The 6,667-nt window shown below is 48.9% G+C and overlaps 1 pseudogene; it reads right to left on the reverse strand.

Annotated features, from left to right (window-relative positions):
- Positions 1–1,668: 1,668 nt before the first annotated feature.
- On the reverse strand, positions 1,669–1,810 carry LOC138496196 (5.8S ribosomal RNA; annotated as a pseudogene).
- Positions 1,811–6,667: the final 4,857 nt, after the last annotated feature.

Genomic DNA, 6,667 nt, shown 5'->3' on the forward strand with positions numbered 1-6,667 from the left:
GCTGTTGCAGTAGTCCAGCCTAGAGAGAACCACAGCTCTAGAGACAGTGAGGTTCTGGGGGAAAGTGAGAAAGGAAAGAGTCCCTTTGATGAGGAGCCGCTGGTAGTGGGACTTCTTGGTGATGTCCGAGATGTGAGGCGAGAATTAGAAAGGTTGTTTGCCTCGCAGGAAGGCGAAGGAAGAGGGCCTAAGGCGGGCACCCAGAGTGAGAGAGGGAAAGTAGGGGTAGGAGTCCCAATGAGAAGGATCTCCATCTTACTGACATTAAGGCAGAGATCGTTATAGGCACACCAATCCTGAATCGCGGATAGACAGTCAAGAATGAGTGAGAGAGGAGAGGAATCTCTGAAGGAAATCTCTGAAGGAAAGCAGAGTGTCATCTACATAACACTGAAAGTTAGGGGAGAAGGTAGAGATCAGATGGGCCAAAGGGGCCGAGCAGAGGTTGAAAACCAGGGTGACAGGATGGAGCGCAGAGAAAGGGACCAAGTTGGACCTGGGAGGGTTGGTCCAAGAGGAAGGAGGTCAGCCACTCAAGTGCCTGATACGTGATGCCCAGGTTCTCATGGAGTCGATTGATCAGGATTGATCAGGCGTGGTTGACCATGTCGAAAGCAGAGACAAGATCAAGGAGGATGAGGACAGAAGGAATGCTGGAATCAAGATTAGAGAGCAGATCTTCATGGTTGTCCAGAAGAGCAGTTTCCATTCCTCTGGCAGCTCTGAAGCCAGACTGATGATCATAGAGACAACCAACAGATTCAGTGTGGAGACTAAGCTGGGAGATGGCCAGCTTTTAAAACAGTTTGCCCAGGAAGGGGTGATGGAGATTGGGCAATAGTTTGTCAGGTGTTGTCAGAGAGAAAGAGAAGAAAGGAGGAATTGAGATAGAGATGGCCAAAGGGGGGCTGAGAGAGGAAGAGGGATAGGAAGAGGCGATGGAGGACAAGATGTCCTGAGTTTTATAGGAGAAGTGAGAGGCAGAGCCATACAGAGGGCCTGGGAGAGAACAGGCGAGGTAAATACCACAGCAGGATTGACCAGTTCCTTGCAAATTTTAAAGAGTTTGGCTGTGTTGTTAGAGGCCACAGAAATGCAGGCTTGAATGTGTGTTCTCTTCAAGATGAGTGTTATTCCTTTTACTGGCATTTTGGTGCAACCAGTCTAGGTATGTCTAAATGTGGCCAGGCATGCTTTACTATAATGTTATTTCGTGTCTACACTGGTCTACATTGTGCAGCCAGTTGGACATTTTTTCATTGTGGCATGGCATTTTTAATAGCAAAGTATTAATGTTCCTGTGCACTGTTGATGACTTGCATCTATTGGATTGGTGTTACCCTACAAAACAATTGCAAACACTCTGGCTTTTTAGCCAATTTTCTCAGAAAGTGTGCTGCATATTGCATTAAAACACATATTATATTTGTATCTTTCTCCTAGTGCAGTGTGTGGCATATCCCTTCAGCAGCACGTTCGTGTGTATTGTACAAGCGTGATAATCTAGACCGGCCCAGAGTGTGGCGCGACCCGTGATTTGTTTCTGAGTTGAGGGCGGCCTCAGCATGGCTTGCAGGGGGGCCCCCACATTTTGTGTTACGCCACTGGGTCTGTGCAACAGTCCCAGCTGCCCCCCCAGGAGGGACCTCTGGGTGATTGCCGTTCAAGCAACCCTCAGACAGTCGTAGCCCAGGAATACAAGGTGTGTTCGAAGTGTTGATGATCAATGTGTCCTGCAATTCACACTAATTCTCGCAGCTAGCTGTGTTCTTCATTAACCCGCAAGCCATGTGATCCATTGGCAACAGTCACAGGCAACTTTTTTCCAGACGTCGGCCTGACCTGCCGGTGAAGGAGAGGCTGGGGGGAGGCAGCATTGCCAATCCAGCCCACGCGGTGCAAGGGCCCGGTGCCCCGTCTAGCTTCCCCACTTGGGAGTCGACCAAGACCATTGGGGTTTTAAACAAACGGGTTCCAGGGACTCTGCTGGGAACTCGCCCACTGTCTTCTGTGGCAGCATGATGGGGCTTCCCACAGTGACGGAAGCAGACCCCTCTGCGGCTGGCCCATTTGGCGATCGCTCTGCCCCCAACCATGACCTCTCAATCTCCTTAAGTGGATGGAGAGGAAGGCTGGAAGTGGCAAGGGTGGTAGGGTGGGAACCGCTAGAGTCTTCAAACCCCAACCCGGTTGCACCGGCCGAGCTGCAGGTATGTAGATACCAGGGAATCGCTCACCCACGATGGTGGGTGGCCGGATCCTCGACACCTGCCTGTTGAGTAGGCCTGGGTGTGCCATGGGGTAGAGCTTGTCTGTTGTGTCGGGATTCATGCCCATCGGGAGGTATCCTTCAAGAACAGCTAGGTTTCCCTCAGCTCTTGGCTTCCGGCACTCAAGACTTCTCTTCTGACTGGGGCCCTTCGACAACACCTGCTGTGACGAATCCCAGGATGCTGTCCCTGCTTCCCTAGGGTAAGCATCTTTCCATGAGGCCAGGCAGGTGAGGCTGCTACCCAATAGTCCCCCTGGGGGTGATACTCAGCATGTGGATCTCATGGAAAGGGACCCCCCTGTGGGACTTGGGTGGACTGTTCTGGAAGAACACGGTACACTCAAATTACATCCACTGCTCCCTCACTCTCATAACGTACATCAAGCACTATAGTCCCCCAATACCTTCTTATAATCCTGTAGGGTAGAAGACTTAGCCACCACAGACAGTACTGGGACGAGGAAGAGTAGGGACTACCTATGTAAAGCATGTATAAAAACTGTGATGAAGAAGATCATAAGAAACCCACTTGTAAGTAAAGCCACTAATCCTGAGACGAGGAGGAGGCGCCGAGCAATGTAGAGGATTGCGCAGAACCAACTTGAGTGGTCCAGACAATGGGAGACCAGCCAACAAGTACAGAGAATAAAAAGGGAAGAAGGACTTGGTAACCGGCCAGTCCCTCCCTGCAGGAACCGCAAGTCAGAAGAACAAGTCACCTGACTGCCCGGGCGTGGTGAAAGCCTGTAAAGCTCAGCCTCCTTAGCAGTGTAGCCGCTGCAGCGTGTGCAGACCTTGCGAGAGAAGTCGATTGCAGGGCAGGGAATGAAACAACAGATGCGCACTGTGCTCATTCCTGAGACTCAACCAGAAGTTGGAAGGTACGAGGGATTTTAGAGAAGGCACTGGAAGCCATAGAAATAGGGTCTGGGACCCATTTGAGAACCAAGAAGGCCCGGAAAGCCAGAGAAACAGGGTCTGGGAAAAACGGGGAAGACCCATGAATCCAGACCAATAGCAACAGGGACCCATATGAGAACAAGTAAGGCCAGAGAAGCCAGAGAAACTGGGTCTAGACCCATATAACAACCGAGAACACCTGGCAAGCGGTTGCCAGACATTTGGTCGAAAACATTTGGTCGAATTACAATATGGTCGAATCAATTTGGTCGAAAAAATGGTCGAATTTTTTTTTTTTTCTTTTTTTTTGGGGGGCCCCCCCCCAACCCCTGTTTTTGGTGTTAAAACAACTTTTTTTACCTATTTTTACCTATACTAGAGCAAAAAAAAAAATATACTGTTAAAAAAAAATTCGACCTTTTTTTTTTCGACCAAATTCATTCGACCAATTTGTCATTTGATCAAATATATTCGACCATTTGACTGGACACCCTGGCAAGCCATAGCAATAGGGTATGGGACTCTTATGAGAAGCGGGGAGGCCAGGGAAGCCAGAGAAACAGGGCTGGGGAACCGTGTGAAAGCCAGAGAGGCCCAGAAAACCCACAAAGAAGGGTCTGGAACCCACTATTCAGAAAGGTGGACACCGTTGATTCTCCTTCGCCATAGTGTCTGGCAGGTTAGTGAACCAGACCTGTTACCCTAACAAGGCCAAGGGAAGAACCATACCCCCTGGCACTGTGAATTGTAAAAGGCTGAGAAGGTCAGAGCATTTGGCGCAGAGAGCTCTGCACTGGGCATCCCTTGCCCACCTCTCCCTTCCTGTGATGTAATGACGGTGGTGGTGAGAGGCTCCTTTGCCGAGCGGTGAGCAAGCCAGAAACAGCATAGAAGCAGAGCCGCAGCTGAGGCAAGGTGCTGGGGCGATGGTCTGCAAACGGCGTGGGCGTGAGTACAGCCCAACACTGCAGTGGGTACGACCAGCGGGTGTGTCCTTGGAGAAGGGAAATCCGTTTGGTACCCGCGGGGCAGAGGGTGTCGAGTGGGGAATTGGTGAAACACTGGCCCGGCCCGGGATTGGAGTCGCGGGTGGAGACCCTTTGACACTACAGTGCTCTGGATTCAAGATGAAAGGAGTAATGGCAGCATAGCAGAAGGAGTAGCGGGGAACGATGCATGTTGAAGGAATGTATGCGTGGTGGCCCTGATGACTGGAAACCTGTGGGTTCACAGGGGCATTATTAGTGATACACCCGCCTCCCCCTAATAGCGAGAGAGTGGCTTGGAGGGAGGAAGAGGCAATAGTTGAGGCAGTCATCCAAAGCGTGCTGCAGGTGGCCACGGCCCACAATCACGTGATCTTAGGTACATGCTCGAGCCCCCCACGACACAGTGTGGGCTTGGTGGAGATGGCTAAGGGGGAGGCTGCTGCAGGATATTCTGACATCATTATCAGTTGAAGTGCAAGAGGAAGTTATTGAGAGGAGCCTGGAGTTTCATACAAAAGCGGACGAGATCAGTGACAGCATCAGTGCATTTGGCACTGGAGTGGGTGAGGGTCAAGGTGGTGGTGCAGCAATATGGCTGCTATACTGAAAGTCATTACAGATAAGATCTTGTTACTAATTGAAGACGGTTCTGCATAGTGGCTCCCGAAAATAAAACCTAAGTGTATTTCAAAAGGAGCACTGTTTTGAACCTCAACGTGTTTTTTGTTATGTCAAATCCTGTCATGCCTGTGATACTTTTTCCTGTGCAAGCATTTACACCCACACCTGCACCCCTAATTAAATGGAAACTCTTGCTTGTAAAATGGAAAATGCCACACCAACTACAACTACTTTGCCATGGGTTGTGGAGCCCAACACTATTAACCCTGCAACGTCCTTGGAGGAAGCTGTGAGAAAGCTGCAGGTCGCCAGGGAAAGGCCATTGCCTTTTGTATCCTGTCCTCGTGGTGGATAAGCGAGGGAGGATCACCTGGCTGGAGGGTCCTCTGGGATGAGAGGTGAGACACAGTAGGCTAGCTTCTCCTGTAAAAAGAAACCCCTGTCCCTGAAGTAGTAAAAGGATATTGTTCATCTAGCCCCATTGCTTTAGAGCAGGTTAGGAATCAATATTATACTAACCGGACTAAACAAAGAAAGAGAAAAGGTAAATTTAGGATAAATTTAATAAATTTAATAATAAATCATGGTATCCCCCTTATCCTCACGTTGATCCATCTTACCTTTGCCTGACCTTCATGGGTCATTGCAAAAGTGTTTCACTTCCCTCTCCCCTTGAAATGGTTTATAGTGATTTCCTCGACAGCCAAACCATCGGCAACCATACCCTTGAAAAAAAAGCATAGACAAAAAAAACATTGAATGCATTTTTTTAAAATAATTTTTCTTAATGGGGGTTCCTCCCAACCCCCCTTTTTTGAACATTTAAAACCCATTTTTGCTCAACTAAACCCTTTACCATTGAAAAACATGCATTCAATGTTTTTCTCGATGCATTTTTTTCAAGAGTATGGTTGTCGATGGTTTGGCTGTCGAAGCAATGACTAGACCCTTGAAATGCATAAGAATACTGGGACGAGGAAGACGCCACAAGGAGCTATGAAGATTACCTCCCTTTACCATTCAAGTACTGACACGAAGAGGAGGCCCAAAGATCAGGCATGCCACAGAGACTCACTTCATTATGGTCGGGCAAGACAGGCAGGGCAAACCCTTAGCTTACACCTGCAACCTATTAAGCACTTACAGGTGTATAAAAACAGCAGTTGCAGGGAGCTAGTAGGAGAGTTCGAGGGAGAACAGCAGGGAAGCCTGTCTGACCCGAGTCACTCAGGACCAGCTGGAAGAGGATGATGTGCCAAGCCACTGAGGGGCTGCAAGCATAGGCAGCCAGAGGAAGCATAGCAGGGGAGCTGTACCTCCTCGAATCCAGAGGAGTCCATAGAAGGGAGCTGGTTGGTGTGTCATTCCCTTCCAAAGAGAGGCTTAGAAAATGCTTGTTCACCTGGGCTAAGGAGGAAGAGAGGAGTGTCTGAGGGGCAGGTGGTGAGACCCTGACCTTAGTAGAAGAAACCGATCACATGGTGAACCAAGAAAACACAACCGGTGAGTGAAAAGCAAGCAGCAACCCGGTATGTGTTTTCACGTGAGTAAATACAAAGTATACAGGTACACGCGTAAGAAAGAGGCTTTTGTAGAAACTGGAATCTTGTCAGCTTAACAATGAAGTGATACTTAGTCGCCGAGTGATCGCGTGCATGAAAACTCATAATGAAATGCTTCTGTATGGAATCGTAAGCCTCATCCAAAAGGGGAGCTGTGCGCAGACACGCAGTGGGAGCAAAATGTGAAATGTGAAATTCCTTGAGAAAAGGTTGACAGTGGAATTAAACGAATAAGATGGAATTGGTTGTTCCCTTAACCTGTAGGAAATAAGACTGTCTAAGTAATACTGAATATCGGAATTCACAGAAAGAATGTAAACTGA

The sequence above is a fragment of the Ambystoma mexicanum genome, chromosome 10, assembly GCF_040938575.1.
Source record: "Ambystoma mexicanum isolate Mex_15411 chromosome 10, UKY_AmexF1_1, whole genome shotgun sequence".
NCBI classification, from domain to species: Eukaryota; Metazoa; Chordata; class Amphibia; order Caudata; family Ambystomatidae; genus Ambystoma; species Ambystoma mexicanum.